Source organism: Lacerta agilis, chromosome 4 (genome assembly GCF_009819535.1).
Source record: "Lacerta agilis isolate rLacAgi1 chromosome 4, rLacAgi1.pri, whole genome shotgun sequence".
NCBI lineage: Eukaryota > Metazoa > Chordata > Lepidosauria > Squamata > Lacertidae > Lacerta > Lacerta agilis.
The window spans coordinates 29,123,031-29,144,847 of record NC_046315.1 but is presented as its reverse complement, the minus strand read 5'-3'; the positions used below and the strand labels follow the sequence as shown (position 1 = coordinate 29,144,847).

Sequence of the window (21,817 nt, the reverse complement as noted above, 5' to 3'; positions counted from 1 at the left end):
ATGCTTTTGAACTGCTAGGTTGGCAGGAGCTGGGACAGAGCAATGGGAGCTCACCCCATCGTGGGGATTCAAACCACCAACCTTCCAATCAGCAAGCCCAAGAGGCTGAGTAGTTTAGACCACAGTGCCACCCACATCCCCTTAAGTGCATGAAATGATGCAGAACAGGATGGCACCAGACCCCAGTTCAACAACTGGCATGGCAGCTGAATCTTACTGTATCACCTGAGGTGGATGCTTCCAAAACTCACTGTTTATGAACATTTTCTAACTTAGAAAAGAGCAGGTCTTTAGTCATTGAGAAATCCTAGCCCACAATGGCTCTCTCTACTTGAATCTGACATGGAAGACACTTATGTTCTTCACCATTGGGAGTGCCCAGGGAGACTAATAAAGCAATCCTATGTGGGTCAACATAGAAGTATATCCCACTGAGTTCAGATGAACTTAGACCCATGCAAGTTCTTACCCTCATGTAAGAATTTAGGGGGTGAACTGTAGCGTGGTGACAGAGCACTTGGTTTGCAGGCAGAAGGACCCACCCAGGTTCAGGGCACAACATCTACAGACAGGGCTGATAAAGACTCATTGTAAGGCAGCTTCCTAGGTTTTTATGCAAGCCAAAGCTTGCCATGCTGTGAGCTGGTCCTTTTGGTGCTGAAGTCCTATTACCTGCTTTCCATAAACAGGAAGAGCTGCCATGCCTGAAGAAGAATGCGTAAGTCACCAGTCAGCTGACCTTGTGTTGAGGAGGACAAAGAGAGGAAGACTCTAGTAGGAACATGTCCTGCTCTCAGAGGCAGTATATGTTTAAATACCAGTTGCTAGAAACCAGAGGCGCCAGCTTGTGAGCGCATTTGGTGGCAGGTGGGGGACATCCTGACATTCCACATGCATCGTCCCAATGGTGGGAGGAGCCAGAGGTGGAGCCTAATGTTGTGGTAGCGCAGCTTCAGTGGCCATCGTCTCCTTCTCCTGCCACCACCACCACAGGGGGGTGCTTTGACCCCCCCCCCCACATCAGGAAGAGAAGGGACTGGCCACTGAAGCTACACCACATTCAGCTCCATGCTCGCCTTCCTCCACCCCCTGATTGGGGGGCTCTCCCCAAAAATATGGGGGAGGAGGGCTCAGCCCCCAGGAGTTGGTGCCCCTGCTGGGAACTGCAGTTGAGGAGAGTGTGGCTGCAATCAAGTTCTGCTTGTTGGTCCCTGGACACACTGACAGTGAAGAGTAGGGAGACAATGAACCAAACTTCCACAGTTTCTGCTGCCAGAGATTTTACTCACGATGTACCCTTTAGTACACTCTCATTTTAGAAAGGTCATTTTTATTGTATGCTACAATGCAGCACAGGAAAAGAAAGGGATGTGAGCAAGAGGAATAAAAGCAATTGTATTTCTTTCTTGCAAAGCCCTATGGGAGCAAGAGTTTCTATTATGCCAGTGAAGTAAACAAACATCCCTAATGTATTAAAAAGGCATCTTTGATAAATGCATTCATATTTAATATTGCACTATGCTAGTAAAAATTGAATGCACAGCCTGAATCCTGACTCCTACAAAGATATTTTTTTATTTCACCCTCTTGTGAGCAGCCCCGCTGATTTCAAATACATTATTCACAGCCAGTAAGCCAAAACATGGCAGGATCAGAGCCTAATGTTATAGCGGACTGGCTTCCCCCCTGTTTCTACAAATATGTCTGACACATTCCCCCGAGGGTTCAGATACAGCTGTATGCTGCTATTCCTTCTTGACAAAGGGGTGTGATTTAACCAGCCACGATGACGATGATAGTGGTTTTATATAGCAGGATTTACAATGGAACATCTCTGCAATCCTCCAGGAACATCAATGGTCCTCAGCAAATCCTATTAATTTCAATAAGGGCTGGACAGGAAAGGGCGCTGGGGCTTTGTTCAATATTTTCAAGTGGCAAGAACTTAAGCATGAAAGACAGACCTTGGAGAATGTGCCCAGATATTAGATACCACATCGTTCGTTGCAGTATAATAATATAGCAAGGATAGTGTTGTGTAATACATCAAGATAAACATATACATTTTCTATATAGTGCTTTCTTATACTGGCTCACACCAGTAGTCCATCAAGCCTGGTATCATCATTCCTAATGGGCAGTAGCTCTGAACAGAGGCGGAGCTAGCTGCTCCAGCACCTGGAGCGGTGCACATGCTGTGCACCTGGGGGCAGGGTGAGCGTCCCAGGGGCGGGGCACACACACCGCACCCCTCTTCCTCTGCCAGTGGCTCTGAAGCAGAAGTCTTCCCCAGCTTTAACATTTGAGATCCTTTAAGAGGAATGCCAAAGATTAACCTGTGATCAGATAGATTGTCCTTTTTTTAACTGTAAATATGAAGTCACAGTTGTATTTAGCATGCAAATAAATCATGGCAGATGCCTCTCCTTGGCATTCTTCTTGAAGAAGAAAATCCTAACATCACCTTTAGGAATCCTTCCATTGCTGAGCTGTGTTTGTAGAAACTTTGCCTTACATTAAGCCACAACACAGTTTTCTGCCATGTAAATTTGTGGCTTCTATTCCTGTTTCCAGTGGAAATATGAATGGTCCTCTCTCAATTTTACTTCATTGTCAGTCATACCTTAGTATCAGTGACGAGCTGGAACCAAAGTAAGTGTTTGTATTCAACTAAGTTATCCTCAGAGTAGACCCATTGAAATTAGTGAACCCTAGTAAGTTATGATCATTAATTTCAAAGGACGTAAGTAGGATTTCATTGGACTCTAACTAGATCTAACATTGGATATTTACAAAATTACAACCTAGACACATCTATAATTCTCAAAAGATCTCTTGCGTAATCACTTATGGTCACCTCATAAATCAATATATAACAATATAATATTCAGCTTCAGGAATTATTCAGGGCAGGAATTATCTACTTCTGAGCAGACATATATGGGATTACATTGTTAGTCTGGATCCAGCCCAGTGTTTGGCAACCACAACATTATAAGAAGCAGAACAAGCCTGTGTGAGAGAGCACCTCTCTGGTCTGAATGCAACTGGTTTCCAGGGGATGACATGGCAAACTATGAAGAAAGCCTCTTTAGACATTCAAAATTTTAAAGAAATACTTTCAGGGCATTAATTGATTTCATACATACAGCTCAACTGCTGAAAAATCAAAAGAATACTATGCAATATGCATAATTGTAATGTCCCCTGAAGTATATTTTATCCTCCAGTACCAAGAGCTCTTACGTAGCCTTTGCAATAGCTGGACTTGGGATAGCACTGCAAAGCCATGGCTAGCTCTGATGTGGGGTCAGTAATCTATGGGTATTTGGATCGTGTTGGTTCTTCCCACCCCAATATCTTCCCCTTCATTCTGATGCGGATGTGGAAAATCCCTCACATGACCCAAACAATAATACATTAATAGCCCTTTTGGAACCAGCCGTCTTTGTGGTGTCAGAAAGCCACAAAAGTTATATGTGATTCAGACCTGTAACTCCTGAGGGGAGAGGTGAGGGGAGCCACAGGTACTTTGAGAGAGCCGTCTATGCCAGCAGACTTTAGGCTTGTTGGATCTACTCTGTCTTTTACTAGAAAAACAGTCAAGCTGGTGTGTTGAGGCTGCACTGCTCACTTGTTCGCCATCCAGCTGAGTCACTGCAGCACACCAATACATTTGCATGCCTGTTCTTAATATACTACAACCAAAATTTATAATGGTTTATTCCCTGACCAAGGAGCAGTTCTTGTGTATGTTTAGATGCAATTGGACACCATTTTGAATCAAGCTGGTGGACTTTTTTGTCATTGGCGTCCATCTGTCTCAAGAGACAATGGAGTGCAACTCCAGGGGTGAAGTCAAATGGCTGTTTTAGCAGCACTGAAGTGCACAAGCCTGGGAAGAGTGTATGGAAGTCCTGGGCTGCCCAGATGACAGGACTACCCTCTTAGCCTTGCTGATGTGGTCCAAAGGAAATCAGTATGATGTTATTTCCGCCTATTATTTTTGCTATAATTATTTACATTTTATCTGAGGAAAAAGTAAGAGGAAAAGAGAACTGAAGCTGACTCCAAACACCTTCTACACAGAATGCATCATTTGCACCTTAAAGGAGGGATTCTGTCTGTTCTGGTTAGTCTGTTCTTTAATTATCTTTATGAAAGCAAGGAAGAATCCCCCTAAGGGTTTAGTTCCTTTCTGACTAACTGCTTTTAACTCAGAGATAAGGGAGACAAGCAGACTAATTTAAAATCTTTTTCTTTTTTTTTAGCTTGCACATCTGGGTGAGATGCCGGCTGTCTATTGTTTACTGTGGACAATATTTATTTTATGGTAGGAAGGAAGCTGAACTTTATTTTCTGTCATATGGAAAGGGTAAGCAAAATCAAAAAGTGCCTTAAGGAAATTAAGGAAGCCTCTAGATCCTGGGCAGATCAATGCATGGGATTGCCTCTTTCCCCAAATCTAGAGCCAAATTGGGGGTCATTCTCTTGCTTGCACCCATCCCAGTTCTTTTAGCAGAGGAAACTCAGTTGGTCTCTAAGGTGCTACTGGAAAGAATTTTCTATTTTGTTTCGACTATGGCAGACCAACATGGCTACCCACCTGTAACTGAATACAACAGAGTGGGATATATTTGAATCATTGGACAAATGCTGACACTCATTTCAAATTGCTGCAATCTCTTCCAGAGATCAATTCAGACCTACCAATGGGGCAATAAAGGAGGATTGTGGCAAAAGGCACAGTTCCAGCATGCAAACAGCTTAATATTTAGCACAAAATAACAAATATCGAATTAGGTAAATTTGGGGGTGGATGGAACAAGGTAGCCACTTTTAATTGGAGGTGGTCATGGCTAACTCTACAATGGATGGGGTCAATGAGTTCATTTGCTGAATGAGCAGCTTTTTTAAAGCTTTATTTCTTTAAATGAAGGTAATTTAGGATCAGGATTGAGAAAGGAGAAAGATTTTAATATCTGACTTTTTAATTGAACAAACACACTGGATTTAGATAAGGCTTTTCAGATACTTGTGCTACTCTCCCTTAACTCAGAAAAATACACACCTCCCAAGACACAAAAGTATGATTCATTAATGATCTTACAAAGTGTCAACACAAATAAGTATTTGAAAACTTCTTTCTACTCTTTCTGAGAAAGTTGGGAGTGAAGATGGTGTAGATGTGAGAAAGCTGGAGAATGACTGAGAGGGATCGAGTATTAATGAATATTTTATAACAGTTGTCTTTAATAAATGTGTTTCCCCCCAGAAATTTGCTATCAACAAAAGCAACTAATCACATATTCATTCCCTTATGTCAATATAAATGAATACACATAACAAGAGTCTGTAAGACTTGCCACATTACAGAGCACGCACCATATTTCCCCTTGAAAGTTTTGAGGTACTGTCAGAGTGTTTCACAAAGATTTGGAGTTAGCCCCCATTACTATTCCTTACTTGAGTGTTGTTTTTGTTATCAAATTGGCAGAAATAAAGCAGACAGAGTCCAGCGAGAAAAGAAATTGATAATACTTTACTTAGGGTAAACTTAATGAAAACAGTATACAGTGGTACCTCGGGTTACAGACACTTCAGGTTACAGACTCTGCTAACCCAGAAATAGTACCTCAGGTTAAGAACTTTGCTTCAGGATGAGAACAGAAATCATGTTCCGGTGGTGCGGCAGCGGCGGGAGGCCCCATTAGCTAAAGTGGTACCTCAGGTTAAGAAAAGTTTCAGGTTAAGAACGGACCTCCAGAACAAATTAAGTTCTTAACTCGAGGTACCACTGAATAATATGAGGAGAAAATAGAGAGGCTTGTCTTTCTCAGGTCAGGCCTACATGGGGGGAAAACACCTTCAGAACCACTTTCCCCTCTAACAATGAAATCTCAATCATCTTCCTTACTTCCTAACTCCCAGCTAACTAGAACCTCCAGCCAATCAGAGTCTGCTATCATCCCGGCCAATACCTTAAGAATTAACTCCTTAAGCCACTCAATGGCATGGTCCTTGCTGTTGTACGTTCATCAGTTTTTTCCTATGCCATCTGTCCCAAAGTCTACCTGCTCCTGTCTTATAAGGCAGGGGGTTATTTTAAGGGTAGGATCTAAGTGCTTACTGAAAACAAATAAGGAAATGCCTGGGAAAGTGACATATTAGGAAAAGGTTACTCTGTTAAGGTTGAGTTCAACGTTAAACTGTTCCATCCATCTATATGAAGCAATGGGACTGGCTGGGTCATTGCACTGGGAGAGCTAGAGGTTTTGTGGGTTGCTGAGGTGTAGCTGCATGATGGAAATGAATCAGAAGACGTCACCGCAAACTACTTAAGGTATTCTGGAAGCAGTAATTATGTACTGGGCTTTTTAAATGGAGGTGAAGAGATAGACTGCTGCTTGGCAGCAGTGCAAAGGCCATATTCATCTCCCCCCCCCTCTGTGTGTGTGTGTGTGTGTGTGTGTGTGTGTGTGTTTGTGTGCGTAACTTTTGTCAGTTTGCTTGAAGGGGCCGGGGCAGACTGCAGCATATGGAATCCTTACAAGAGTCCTATGAAGTCCTACTATGACTTAGAGGTAGTAACTTAGAACCAACCCAGACAGGACATAAACGTGTCTTTGCATTTAACGGGCAGATGTTTTAAAAATGTTAATTCCATCAGCTGGGAAGATGGATAATTAATGGGATCAGAGCATGCATGGGTGGGAGGATTTAACAATTTCTTCCCCTGCTGCTGCCCTGAGGAAAATCCCTCTAAAATCAGTATTTGCAATGGGACAGGCATGGCCAAACTTGGCCCTCCAGATCGTTTGAGACTACAATTCCCATCATCCCTGACCACTGGTCCTGTTAGCTAGGGATGGTGGGAGTTGTAGTCCCAAAACATCTGGAGGGCCAAGTTTGGCCATGCCTGCACTTGGAGGATATGGGGAATTTCCATCCCAAAGCAAATACAGTGGTACCTCAGGTTACAGATGCTTCAGGTTACACACGCTTTACATTACAGACTTCAGGTTACAGACACTTTAGGTTACAGACTCCACTAATCCAGAAATAGTACCTCGGGTTAAGAACTTTGCTTCAGGGTGAGAACAGAAATTGCACGGCGGTAGCGTGGTGGCAGTGGGAGGCCCCATTAGCTAAAGTGGTACCTCAGGCTAAGAACAGTTTCAGGTTAAGAACGGACCTCCAGAACAAATTAAATTCTTAACCCGAGGTACCACTGTACCAGCTTCAGAGCAGGGATTTTCCTTGGGGATATCACAGTGGTACCTCGGGTTAAGAACTTAATTCGTTCTGGAGGTCTGTTCTTAACCTGAAACTGTTCTTAACCTGAAGCACCACTTTAGCTAATGGGGCCTCCCTCTGCCGCTGCGCCGCCAGAACACAATTTCTGTTCTTATCCTGAAGCAAAGTTCTTAACCTGAAGCATTATTTCTGGGTTAGCGGAGTCTGTAACCTGAAGCGTCTGTAACCTGAAGCACCTGTAACCTGAGGTACCACTGTATTCTCTGGATCACAGTCTACTGGTAGAAAGTACCTGACATTGCCTGGAAATTTCTAGAAACAACAACAAAATGCTCATATTCTTTCAACTGTCACATATCAGGGGAACACAGGAATCTAGGAACATGAAAAGCTTTATGCTGAGTTAGATCATTGGTCCAGCTGGCTCAGTAGTGTCAACACTGACCACTAGGGGCACTTCAAAGTTTCAGACCAGAGACATTCCCAACCTTACCTGGAAATACCAGGGATTGAACCTGGGATTTTCTGTATGCAAAGCTGATGCTCTACCACTGAGCTACAGCCCTTCCCCAGGGTCTGGATTCAAGCCTGTAGCAACAGGCCTTAAACGGATTACCTATTGACCTTAGAAATGTGAATCAGGGAGTTGGCCTCTTCACCACAACACAGATTTAATTAAAGGTGGGAAATATGGGAAGACCAATCACACCAGCCAAGGAGGCATCCTTGTTTCAAGAGGCTACAGTGGGTCTGGTGAACATCTCAGATGCCTACAGAGAGTTGGGGTCAGACTCACTCACTGGTTGGAGCAACCTGCTTGTGTTTGCTACAGATTGCTGTTGCCTTCACTTTCCATCTTTCCCTCCACTCTGCTCTCAAAAATGCATAGGAACCAGATCTGACACTGGAGAATGCGGCTTGTACGCCAGCTGTCAGATCCTGTCGAATGGGGACTATAATGTGTCAGATAGCAACCAATGCTGACTTCTATTGCATGTTGGCTGTCAGGTACAGTCATATCTTGGGGAATTAAAATACCAGAATGCCATTGCTGAACATCAAATATCCACATATCAAAAGAGTTTTCCACAGAAAATTTGCCTTCAAAAATTAAACTTTCTGAAGAGAATTATGGGCAGAAATTCATTTCCAGTTTAGATCAGCCTTGTTCGGATGTTGCTACAACAGCCAAGCCCTGCTTGGAGCAGGAAGAGCAGGCACATAGCAGCAATATCAATGGCCCCATCATGAACAAATCTGGCTGAAATCTGATTCAGCATCCATTCTGATTTGTTTATGGATTGGGCAGGTGACTCTTCATTGAGCTTATGTTATCCCACCCAGTCCACTGCATTTCCCCAATACTTTCCTCATTGCAAAAGTACAGTCTTTGGTGTGGGAAGTGGGCTTTTGGCAAAAAAAAGGAATAAGGTCCAAATCAATTTTAATTGTGCAACCTGAATATGTTGGTATGCGATTGAATCACACTTGAAAATAGCACACTTTGCCCTCAGTTTTGCACACATTACTTGGCTTGAGAACAGCATTTTGAAACTGGGTTAGTTGCACATTTTGAAGGATGCCTGTGTTGCTGTTCACATATTATTTCGGAAAGTGTGAATTAGGTAGGTTCATCTTTAAATGCTAATTGAATCCAAATTCTCTGTCATTCCTAGTTGCACATGAGTTAACTGGAGCAGTGGTTAATACCCATTCACTGGTATTTTAATGCAGCTAATCAGAACCCACAATATGCAACAAAAGATGAAAAGTAACACAAGTAGCAGCCCATGTATGTGTGTGTCAAAGCTGCCCGTTGCTGTTTCACCTTAATAAGTGAAGTGGTAATCATGCGCACAATAATTTTTCCCTACCTTTTTATTGGTGGTGGGTGGGGGAAGAAGAGAATGGATCAAGGAAAATAAAAAGTGTATAAAGAGAGAATAATTTCCTAAATGCTAACACTAGTCTTTCTGCAGAGAGATTCATGGGTCCTCCCCCACCACCACCCTGCACAATTTTTCTGCAAAATGGGATTAAGTCGAGCTGCAGCATCTGCCGTCAGCTCAAATTCCCCACCTCCCAGAATGGGTACTTGTAATTAAAAGCTTAGCTCACCTTATCCCTCCAGTTTCCCAGGCGAAAACTCAAAGCCTGCATTTGATTGCATATATATGTGTGAATGTATTTAAAATAGAAGAGAAGGAAGACTGGGGGAAAAGGGTAAAATGAAGGGTGGAAATGTGTGCTACATTTTTTTTTTTCAAATAAAGAGGTGGCGAGATTTGGAGATGGCAGGGCTACTTAATTTTTACTTTCTCATTAGGCTTTGATTTGCATAAGTCAATTGGCTGATGATTCTTTTCTGTTTACTTTAGATTCCCTGGGATGGAACACCCAATTATCCAAAACAAATGACACCCATATATTAAGCCAACAATTGGGTCAAACACTTGAAGGGATTTTTTTATTTATCTTTTGCTTGGTGGGAGGGGGGACAGCAGTCACCTTGCCCTGAGACAAGGTGAGATGGTAGCCTTCAGGTGCTATTAGGGATGGAAGATTCCCCCCTGCAGCATTATTCAAATGCACTTCCAAGAGAGGAAACCTAGGAATCTGACTTATACAGAGTCAGACCATTGATCTATCTAGCTTAGTACTGTCTGCACTGACTGGCAGGGGCTCTACAGTGCTTGTTGAGCATCTGTCTTCACGATCCCCTTTTCCTGCTCCCCACAACCAGGGCCAGTGGCTGACCTGCAGTGAAGTGGTGAGGGTTTGTGGTCTCCAGTAGAATGTGTGTGACCTGATGCCATTCTTGTAAATTTCCAGCAAGGAAGAAGGAAGTTTGAGTGCCTTCATTGCCATCACCTTCATTGCCATCCATGATGCTGTGCCCTTGGGTTGATGGGGCAACCCAGAAGTTGGGCACTGTGAGAGTTTATTCAACCCTTTTGTGGCTGCTCAAACTGGGTGTTTGCCCAAGGCTTGAACATTTGTAATTACCTAAGTCAGACATTTAACGGTTGGACTTCAGGATCTTCAGGTATCCCCTAGTTAGTATAACTTGATGAAAACACTACATCCAAACAAATGGAATGAGAAGAGGGCCACTGGAGGACAACTTCTGAGGTGCAAGTGCTTGTTGAAATTGGAGACCAAACTCAATGGGACTTACTTCTAAGTAGATGTACACAGGACTGGACTGTGAAAGATTGTTTGGTTCTAAAATGACTTGGCTTTATCCAGTCTGCCAAAACAAACCAAATATTTCCCAAATCAGAGAAAATACTGTCTCAGTTACAACCACTTAAAGCCAATCCGACATGCATCTTGCAATTTCCCTCTAAATTACAACCCCGAGCATGTGTATTATTTCTTGAATGCCTCTCGTCACCCAGACCTTTGCTAGTCTCTCCTCTGTGAAACAAATCCAAACCAATTATATACATTTCATTATGATCTGCTCACTAGAACAGGAAAGCCAGAAGAGAACAGGGAAAACCTGAATATCACTGACTCAGACTGAATGTAAAACATTTTATTAGCTCGAATAATATGGCTGACGTGACCCACTTACTGATTATTTAAAATAAAATAAAAAACTAGCAACAATGCAATTATTAGGATAGGCCATTGGGTGGGGAACTTTTTTCCTATGATGGGCTGCTACCCACAGGAAAAACAAAAATACAACTGGAGGGAACAGCCAACGGTGGGTGGAGCTACAGCCCAAAGTGGGAGGGGTTTGCAACATTATATGATTTTCTCTCTCCTCCTCCTCCTCTCTCACCATATTCCTCTGTCTCTTCCCCATACTCTGTGCTACCCCACCTCTCTCTCCTACTTTCTTTATGCCACCTCATCTCACTCCTCTCTTTCTCTTCTCCATCCCTTCCATCCTGCGTCTGTGGACCACATGAAATTAAGTCGAGAATTGTAGGTTCCTCATCCCAATATAATAAACTAAACAAAAAACAAAAAACAGGCATCCTTGCCTCTTGCAAAGTCACTGAAGAGTGCAAAGGTTGACAAACAACCTTATCTCCTTTTAGACTTTGTGTCAATATCAAAGTGATGTCCGAGCCCTGTCAGCAATGCTGAGCAGCTGCAAATCCTGGATCGAAGATGTACTTGTAACTACTGCTTGAGATTCCCTCACATCGGAATACCTTAAACAGGCAGAGCAAATCTATGACGATACAAGTTTTTATCTGCTACCTACTCAGGTGATTCCAGATTGTTATCAATGAGGGGGGGGGGAATGACATCAAAGCAAGCCAGTCTCTTTGCCTGAGTTCAGAGTGCTGTGATGCTCCAATCCTCTTGCCGTCTATTAACTCATATGACAAGTAGGAAGGGGAGTGGGCGGCCAGGGAAGAAAAACAGCTCTGTTGGTGTGCCTGGACCCTAGAAGGGATTCCACATCAAAGAGCTTGAATGCAGAGAAGATCAAGCCTTCACTGTTTTAAAGAGGTTTAGATGTTCACTATGAATTCTCTTTGATAAAAGAATAAAGTGCTTCTGTCCCAGCGGTGAAAAGCATCTCTAGGCTTTCACAACTGGTGATGTTTCACAACAGCCCAATATCAGGATGGCACAGCAGCCAAATCATCTCCGTCCCTCCGTAGGCATGTATGTGCTCCTGCTCTTCATTCAAAAGCACCTCCTCCTTCTTAGATGATAACTTGTGTAGCAATAGCGACTTTACATTGCCAGAGTGCAATGGTGCCACCATCTGGACTGTGCAAGTGCACAATTGTTGCGTGGTTCATAGAATCAGAGGACTGTAGAGTTGAAAGGGACCCTGAGGATCATCTAGTCCAATGCCCTGCAATGCAGGAATATGCATATGGGGATCAAACCTGCACCCTTGACATTATCAGCACTGTGCTCTAACTAATTGAGCAATCCAGGCTGTTTGTTTGCTCAATCCTTTTGGCAACTGTATGCTTGTATGGTCCTGGCTGCAGTACCCCAAGCCTCCACCACTGTCTCTCTCAGCATTGACAGGTAACAATAGGAAGTCCCCTGGCCCTCTGTCAGCATGCTGTGGTGGCCGGTGCTTTTGTTTTGCCCAGTGGACCACACACTGGCTAGCACTGAGTAGAAGACTGGACCTGTCCCCAGCTATCTTCAGGTCCATGCCTACCCTCTTTCTCACAGAGCCAGGCAATGGGACATGGAGAGTAGGGAGAACAAGCTCACCAAGCTGTCATTTCAGTCACAAAAACAGAGGCATATTTTGCGTTCCCTCCTATCTAAAGTAGGCAAGGCCACTTGCCTAATCATCTGTAGGCAGCAGCCAGCAGCTGCTGCTGTGTTTTTATCAACATACACACACTTTAAACCACCCCCATCTCAAAGGAGAAAAAGGGGAGGGGGTGAAAGAGACTGTATCAATTTCAAAGAGGGTGTTTATTTTTGTTTTGTTTTTTATATAAAAAACAGATTAAAGAGTTTTCTTTTAAAAATTGGAGGAGAGGGAGATAATGGGGAGTTGTTTAATTTTTTTAAAAGAAAAATGTGGATAAGAGGGAGAGAATGTTTTTTAATCTTTCTGCACTGTTAAGGGAAATCAGTTTGGAGAGGGATACAAGAAGCAATAATTATTTGGGCTGGCTGGAGAAAAAAGCAGCACAGGTAAAACAAACAACACAGGAAAATATGATGAATTCTGATGCATTTGCAGCCAATTTCTTATAAAGAAGAAGGAAATGTTAGTCCCTACTAAATCCCATTGTCTTTCATTTCTAAGTGGGCCACCCTACACTGCTTATCCTGGTCTGCACAGCACAACCTTGTGCATTTTATTGAAATCTTGGACATATGCATCAAATACTGGAAGGTCATAAGAACACAGGAAGCTGCTTTATGTTGGCCCATCTTGCTCAGTCTTGTCTGCACTGACCAGCGGTGGCTCTCTAGGATTTCAGACAGGGTTGTCTCCCAGCCCCTACCTGCAGATGCTGGGAATTGCACCTGGGATCTTCTGCTTGAAAGCAGGTGCTCTACCACAAAGCTATGGCCCTTCCCCAAGGAGAGGTAATGTAACAGGACAACTCTCTTTTAAATGTTAAGAGCAGCTGGGTGATTGGATTGAAACTGTGGTACTGAGGGAAAACTTTGCTAAAGGGCAGGTAGGAAATTGCTTAAATAAAACAAAAGAAACTATTCCCCAATTCAACTTTTTTTCTTAAAAAATATATAGAAAACCCCCACCCCAACTGCTACTTGCCCTTTGGAGCAAAAGTTACAGGTGCCCAAATAATAATAGAAAAATAAATATAGAGACTACTAGAACATATTTGACAAGTCAAGCAGAAACCAGAATTTAAAAGCAGTGAATAGAAATCCCAGTAAGTGAGAAAGAAAGAAAGAAAGAAAGAAAGAAAGACAGACAAAGAGAAAGACAGACCAGGTTTTATGTTCAATGCTGCCCAAAGAGGGCCCACGGCACACCCAGGATGCTGTGGGGAAAAGGAGCTTTGTAGGTTTGATTCACCTATAGAAAACAACCTTCTCTAAACATGACTAAATCTCATCCTTGTCCTTTGCCTCAGGCAGGAAAATGTCTTGGGATATCAATGGCTACTCATCATCTTGGCTATGTGCTACCTCCAGGATCATCAGGCAGGAAGTCTCTGAATACCAGTTGCTGGTGAACAACATTGGCAGAGGGCTTTTGTCCTCATGTCCTGCTTGTGGGCTTCCTATAGGCATTTGGTTGCATATTGTGAAAAACAGGACTAGATAGGCCTGGGATAAATTTTGGACATGCTGGCACTCCAGGCCTCTCTAGCCAACTCTTGGAAATCCCATTCACTATATCTCCGCTTCACATTTTCCTTTAGGGTCTTTGCCTGACAGGAATGTATCTGTGAGCTGGGACAATGCCCCCAACTTATCTGAAAGGAGCCTGGGAATGTGTGTATAAAAACTAGCCTACTATTTTCAAAGATGGGCATAATATCCATTGCCTCACATGCTTTCCTCTACAATCGACATTTGGCCCTGAGATTGGGCTCATCCAGCAACACACTAATTATGTTCAGCAGGATATCATCACCTCCCAGTGTTCTCCTCACCCAACAGACCAATCAGATCTCCATTTACTTAGCTGCAGCAATGTTTTGATTCAGATGCTCCCAGGTTATCCACCAGACCCTCCAAAATTTATTTATTATCAATTGTTGCATTGATGGCCCATCTTTCCTCCAAAGAACTCAAGGTGGTGTCTGAGGCTCTTCCCTTCCCCATTTTGCCCTTGCAACTACCCTGTGAGGTAGGTTAGGCTGAGAGACTATGACTGGCCTAAGGTCACGCAGTGAGCTTCATGGGCATTTTAACCCTGGTCTCGCAAAGTCCACACTCTAAGCACTATGCCACACCAGCTCTTGCCTCAAGTAGGCATAGGCATGTGCTTGTGAACTGGAAGCATGAGACTGCTCTCTTTCTACATCCCTGGTTGTTGGTGAACTGCAGGTGCATTTAATAGGCCACAGATTTGTTACCCCCATTCCTCAGCCTCTATGGGGATGCAGTGGCCCTTAATTCACTCACATGTGCAAAGCCCTTCTGAGATGCTCTCACATTACAGGCTGTAAAGCATTACAGGTATTATTTGTAACTAGTCGGTTCCCCAGCTGACATTCCTCTCCCTTTCAAGATACCATGAGCTGCTCCTCTCACCAAGACTTTTGTTTTATTTTTAATTCCAAGACAGCGCCAGCTAAGAGCCTGAAGGGACCGAGTGACGCCAGAAGATTAAACAGGCTAGATACATACAGTTTAGTTAAACGATGGACACAATATCTGTCTCTGAGGCTCCTTTTATACTTCTTGAAGCATGTTACACTGAGCTTTATTTTATTTATAATTTGTTTTTATTTGCACGCAGCAGGAGAGATACTAAACTTGCCGTAAATGTGACATGGAGACGTAGCATCGCATAGCTGCAGATTTTACATGAGGTTAACATGATGCAGTTAAACTGCTGTGTCAGAAATGCCGCCCCAGCGGGGAAATAATAACACAGCTTCTCGGAATTGGTCCACATAGCTAGTGGACACAAGGCATCCTTTCCTGGCCTTGAATCTGCAAGTAGCTATGCACGTGGGGCAGAGGCAGGCACTAAGCAGCTAAGGAGTACCAGGCTGGGACTTTAAATTCTGAACCTGTTAGCAGCGCTGACAACTGGAGGAGCCTTGTCACAGAAACGCCTGCAATGCCTCATTGATCAGTAGCTGAGAAAAGGAAGGAGGAGAGGTAATAATAGGACATTAAGCCAGCATGCGCCCAATGCACAGAATCAGTAGGACGCAGAAGCCGTGGTAACAGCAACATAAACGGAAGGGAGAGATTAACTTAAGGCAATAGGGAACACCTGGATCCCTATGGAGCAGGGATGCTCAAAGAATTTGGTAATTCATTATGAACTGACCTGACCCAATGTGCACATTAGTTATCCATCATCTTTCATATTTCCTAAAATCAACCTTTAGCAACCTGGGGCTCAACAGATATTTTGGACCGGCTCCAGCTGTGTGTGGGTTTTGTTACACCCCTTTCCACAATTTTCACTAGGAAGGGGAGGGCTGTGGGCAGAATGAAATCAATAAATTTCATACCTCAGTGAGCCAGGGCATTGCTGAAGCCTATAAAGGGATGGTTGTGCCTGACTTGAATTGGGGTCACCTTATTGCAGGTGGGGTTCTTTTTGGCATATTGAGCCCCTATATTTTTAAAATACAGTGGTGCCCCACTAGACGAATGCCTCGCTAGACGAAAAACTCGCTAGACGAAAGGCATTCGCTAGCGGAAGGCTGCCCCGCAAGATGAAAAAGTCTATGGGGCTGCCTTGCAAGATGATTTTTTTTTTTTTTGGCGCGAAAACCTCCGCGCTCCATTGCTGCTTCGCTAGACGAAAAATTCGCTCTACAAAGACACTCATAGAACGAATTATTTTCGTCTAGCGGGGCACCACTGTATTCACCACATTCCCATTTGTGCTTTCCTAGTCATTAGGAAGTTTAGAATTCAAAGGCAGAAAGTTACCCAGGGTCCTCTACTTCAAAGCACTCCCTAGCAGATTAGCCAGTGTGGTTCAGATTTTAGTACCGTGCACTTGACATCAAGTAACTTTAGTAAATATCATTAATGAAGCATTGCTCAAGCAAATGGGCCCAATGAAGCAGTTCCTTTCAAGCCTCCCCTGTCCCCGATTCCTTTTGTTTGTTAATTTCACTGATTAACCAAGGGACGCATTTTTAGCTAAAGCTTTCTTCCAGGAGCTGCCAATCTGTTTTAGCCCATGGGCATGTTTGCAAACCAAGAGAAACTGTTGAGTGAAGTAGATGGTTTATTTCAAGCCCAACCAGGGAAGAGACAGGGGAAGGAGACCCTGTGGGCAGCACGGAAGGCCTCTGTGGGTGCATCAGTGCCCATGGGCACCACCTTGGTGATCCCTGCTTTGACCAATCAATTGAATGCAAGCATTTTGCAATAATGCATAGGAATATAGAGGAAGTCCCTTATTCTCAGCCAACATTCTAACCCTAATCCCCTGCATTGGACATAATAGATCTACCAAGCACTCCTTCTATTAATCTCACAGAAACCTGATGTGTAGATGGGCACATGCAATTCTCCTGTGAACAAGGCCCTTCCCTTAATTGACTTTAGCTCTTATTACACATTTCTCATCAGAGTCCTTAGAAAACTTGCACGTGTTCTTGCACCACTCATCAGCAGTGTCTCCAAGGTGCAGGGTTTCCTTCAGGAGGAGATGGGCAGCCGGCAGGCAAAAGGGATAATTGCATGGCGAATGAAATTCTACGGCACATTGGAGATGGAAATATCACCTTAACAAGCATGGACAGCCCCCAATGGACTATAAAATTCATTTGGTGAGTGAGATAATTCAAAGAGCCAAGTGACGCAGCAGTAGGAGCTAGAACACATAAATTTAAGCTTTCAGAGCTCCACCAGGATCCAGCAGAACAGCACAGAGCCCTCAGTGTGCTTTATGTGGGTACACAAAAATCTTGCAGGCATTCAGTGCTGATCAACCCAGATCACTTCTGTGTGTGTGTGTGTGTGCGCGCGCGCGTGCATGCGCGCGCGCACACACACACACACACACACACACACATGCCTGTGCACAAAGTCTAGGTCATGCAGTGAATATTTTGGAACTGACCTCATGCTGTGTCCTTCTGCTGAGAACTGTATGGTCCCTTCTCTTTTTTCCTTTCTAAAAAGTTTTTAACGTTGCCCATCTCGTTACTGAACCTAATACTGGCTCCTTATATATTAGTTTTACTCTAATACTGTTTTTGTTGTGTTCAGTGGTTTCATTTAACAAATATTATGAGGACTTGTCCTTAAAGAGCAGAAAAAATAAAGTCAATAAATGCACCATAAGTGCATAATATTTGGCTATATGAACAACCCATTCTAGCTGTTCAAGCAAGACAGGTTTTGGTGCCAACCACTGTACCTCTCCCAGTACCAACTACTGTCTCCCAGCCTGTCTCACCAGAAGACCTAGATGTCACAGGGTCCTATAGATAGCTCTGGGATTGTTATGCCGTACAAAATGCAGGGGGACTATTACATAACGGTTCATGAGCCAGTGGTCACCAACATGGTGCCCTCCATAGTGATGGACTACAACTCCCATCAGTCCCAGCCAGCAGGAACAATGTTCAGAGATGATGACAGCAGGGACCCAAAACCACATTGACTAGCCCTGCTCTGAGCAAGCTCAAGATGCTCCACTCCTTCTGTACATTCTGCAATCACCTGGAAGACTTTCCTTTTCTCCCTGGCATCTGTCACCCTGTGTTTAGGATTTTTAAAAAATCTAACTGCATCTTTACTTCTTAAAAATGTGCTCTACTTCCATTCACGTCCCGTCCCCCCAATTTGGCTTTGAATCATTGCATTTACTGCTTCTGTGTTCCTTACTTAGGCCTCCCTAAGTGCTTTTATTTTATTTTTATTTTTTTTTAAAAAAAAACCTGGAAAAATGATCCCTATTCTAAACAGGGCTACAGTAAATAGGGGTGCTGGCCAGTGATACTTGCCCTTTCCACCTTTTCTTCTTTTGGGGTGGTCTGGAATTATTTAGCCCAGATCCTTATAAGAAGTGTTCACAAAAGGCCTGAGCAGGATCAGCACCCTTTGCTAGCAGCCACTAGCACAGGCCCTGATGGGGAAAGCACAGAAATTGTGCCCTTTTGATTTTGTAATGAGTTGGACAAGCTACCACGTAGCTGCACCTGCCAATATGGTCAACCTAACTATCTTATTAAACATCTTTCCTCTCCTGGATAACTAATGGATCACACTCTGTTCTCAATGACACCTTTGGAGCCCACCTAAAAACAATAGATGCGCACTGCTCAGGTGTAACTGAGGGCAGATTATGGCCAATTTTGCACTTATTCAGCTTTTATTGATGCTATAAATTCTCTTGACCTTCATCCACTCTGTCCCCACTGAGGTTATTTCCCAAACAGCAAACTGCTCCAAAGTGTTGCTTTTTTTCCACTTGGAATGGTTCCCCAGGCACTTTCACACCAAGAAAGTGGTTTGCTGCACAAAGCTACAAGCAACTTAAAAAAAAAAAAAAACAACGCAAAAAATGTGCTAATACAAAGGCACTCCATCACAGGTATCTCTGCAGTTCTCTGTCTTGAAACGGTAAAAATCTCACATTGGGGAGAAAAAGAATGATATTCATGGTGCTGTCCGAGGCACATCTGTTTCTGTTGCTGCAAGGAACCAGCAAAATAGAGCCTTAAAAACAAACTCACCACCGCCAAAAAACTTCTCACTGCAGCCTTGCCATGATGGAAAATGTGCCACTTCTCATGATCCAGCATACATTGGGAGAGGATGTTTGCATACATGCAGCATCCCCATGTGCCTGCAAACTGTACTATTTATTTATTTTTTAAAAAAATTATATACTGTTCGATTGTAAACAAACAAACTTTCAAAGCAGTTTACACAAAGATCCATGCAGACTCGTCAGTGCAGTCGGGGACTGTACTTCTTTTTGCAGGGACTCCAACCATTGCAGATTCCCCTTTGCACATGTCATACCATGAGAAGAAGCAGTGCTTTTTTTCTGGCAGTACTCAATGGTACACAGTACCGGCTCCCCCCCCCCATCTTGTGATAAGGTAAATGGAGGGTTGGGAGAGCAAGCAAGCAACCGTGGCTAAAAGGACGATTGTGAAAAGCAGGAGGCGTAGGCAGTGGCAGTGAGGAAAAGGAGGCCCACGTTCAGGGCAGCAGTTGCCATTCTCAGTCAACAGGTTGCACCATTCCCCTCAGCCGCCCATGTAATGTGCGCTTTCCCCGTGGACGCGCTGCTGTGTCACTGCCTCGTACAAAACTAATCGCAGCAAAACAATTCCATCAATTAATATGTGCAACAAACAAACCCATTGAAACAGTGAAAAAGTTAAAACAGTTAAACAGAAATTGAAACAATTAAAACAGGTGGTCTGGGTTAGGAGATTGGGAATACTTGTCTAAACAAGTGTGTCTTACAGAGAGCCGACAGAATGCCAATACTGATGGGGCCTATGCTACCAGTGAAAAATTCCATCTCCTTGTTACCACTAGCCAATAATCTAGTTGTAGTGTTGTGCTTGAGCTATTAAATGCGGAACAATTTACAAATGTCTAAAATAGCCAGGTGATGGTAGAATTTGCTCATTTAGCTATTCCTGTGACTAATTCTATATCCTTTGTACAAATATGAGTTCATCACATTCCATATTCCATGTGATAATCTCTAGATATTACCAACAAAATATGCATTTTCACTTTTCCTACAGCAGAAGTTTACACAGAACTAAACTCCATTCTGTCTCTTTCCCACAGTTCCCTCCTTAGTGCTGGTCTGTAAAAACACACTTGCATAACTATTAATGAGTAGCTTCAAGGAATGGCATTTCATAGCTTAGGTGAAAAATCTGTCATTTGGCTTTTTACAGTGTTTGGAGAAAAGCAAGCAGCATTGATTTTTCTCCCCTTTCTCCAATCCACACGTCAAGAGATGAAACAAACAGAAGGAAGATGGGCTCTTGCATAACTTGTGGGAAGACATAATTGATAATATGTTTATCTTGTCAGCTGGAGACACCTGTTATGTGATCAGAAGGGTTCCACGGGGTCAAATATGATTTTGTGCCAGTAAAAACAGCAAGAGCTCTCCTGGCACGATTCCCCCGAGGGCAAGAGAAGGAAGGCGAAGGGGATTAGCACTGATATTTTGCAATGCATTCTTATTAAATTCAGATTCTTTTTGTCAAGAGGAAAAAGAGGAAGGAATGAGTGATTGGTTTGAGACAGATAAAGGACTCACAAGCTGCAATAGGGGAGGAGAGTCACGGAGAGGAAACTCATGAATGGGAATATAAAGGGCCAAATGTTCTCTAGGGAACTCAGGAAAAATACTAACCAATTTTCTAACTGACTTGGTACCGTCTGTATGAAGCAGAGAGATGACAGGAGGGGGTCAGAATGCCTCTTGGGAGTTATCAGGCATATTGAGATACGGTTATATTAAAATCACAGCTCAACAATCTGGATGTGAATATGGAGGAAGTTTTTTTCCGTCCTTCCTTTAATGGATTTTGTTTTGTTTTTTGAAAACTTCACTGCATAAATGGCCTAGCTTCAAATAATGGATAGCAGCCTCCATCAACATTGGTGGATGAGGTTTCAAAAACAAAAAAATATATGGTTATATTTACTTGGAAGTAAGTCCCACTGATTTCACTGACTACTATCCATAGGTTTGTACCCTAAGAAGAAAGCTTGGGAAATTTGGGGATTGATAGTGGATCAAAAACTCCAGGAACCTATATAATGCTTAGCCAGGGTAAACATATGAAATAATATTTGCTTTTCATCAAATGAAGTTTTGCATACTGTTTCTTGGGCTACTGCACTCCTTTCACCAGTCTTACCTTGGCGAAGGCAGAAGACTCACTTCCACCAAGGAGAGCCCACCATTTCAAACTGCCTGAGGCAATGGAGAAGATGATGTCCCTTTTCCTATTATATGTACAAAATGTTAAGAATAATGGTTTAATTGACACAGAAATGTAAAATGACTAAATGTGTACTAGTGAAAAGGTTTAACATGGTGATTTCCCATGGGGCTATATTAAAGTCAAGGAGAGCACTTTGAGCTTTGCTGAGTAGACAATTAACTAACTCATTGTTGTTCTCTGGTAGCTAACATGAGTTTGGTAGCCTTAGATCATGTGATGAAGGTATTGGGTTGAAAATCTTCATTTTGAAGGGAGTTGCTTTTGAGCTTTTGTCTCCCAAACTCTATGGAGTGAGGATGTAAATGAAGCTCTGTTGAAGGGAGAGTAAACAGCCTAAGGCTAATGGAAGCTGGAATGCAGGTTGTGAGGAGAGATAGACCTCTGCTTCTAGGTCTGTTTGGATTATTCCATATTTTCTAAGATGCGGAGCCTGTGCTGGACAGCACAAGATGTATGGAAATTGGGGATGTATCTTTCAT

General features: G+C 43.2%; 1 protein-coding gene across 2 annotated transcripts in view; it reads right to left on the bottom strand.

Moving 5' to 3' along the window:
• Positions 1-21,817, bottom strand: part of LSAMP (limbic system associated membrane protein) — a 1,400,662-nt gene that overhangs the window by 532,491 nt on the left and 846,354 nt on the right. The window lies entirely within an intron of this gene.